We start from the raw sequence: 598 nt of genomic DNA, 5'->3' as shown, positions 1-598 counted from the left end.
TTCAGCATTACTGGTTGGGGCATAGACTTGGATTACTGTGATATTGAATGGTTTGCCTTGGAAACGAATAGAGATCATTCTGTCATTTTTGAGATTGCATCCAAGTACTGCATTTCGGACTCTTTTGTTGACCATGATGGCTACTCCATTTCTTCTGAGGGATTCCTGCCCGCAGTAGTTACTGTGCGTAACTGGCACAAAAAAAACAGGCATGTTGATGGAAAGCTATAAAGCATGAAGGTTTAGTGTTATAAATATTAAGCAGAGCACCTTCCCAGACCTGGAGTCATAAGAAGCTTCCGTCAGATCAACTGGAACCTAAAGGATGATGATGTTAACCTTTTCTGACTTCAGTCAACTAAAGCTTGGACTGTGTCAACCTTTACCCAAATTTTATGCCGAGCTATCCCACCCAAACCCCTCCATAAATAGACATGTACCCTTAAAATGTTCCTCAACTTTGCTGTTGGGGAGACACTGCTTTGGGAAACATCTCCAGTGTTCTCCTTACTTGCTGCAAGCACTAAATCCTTCTCCCCATTTTTGGCCTGGTTGTGTTTTTGGACTTGACAGACACCAAGAGGCAAACCAATGTTGA

The sequence above is a fragment of the Bison bison genome, unplaced genomic scaffold, assembly GCF_000754665.1.
Source record: "Bison bison bison isolate TAMUID 2011002044 unplaced genomic scaffold, Bison_UMD1.0 scf7180017864148, whole genome shotgun sequence".
Lineage (NCBI taxonomy): Eukaryota > Metazoa > Chordata > Mammalia > Artiodactyla > Bovidae > Bison > Bison bison.
This window is presented reverse-complemented; position numbering follows the sequence as displayed.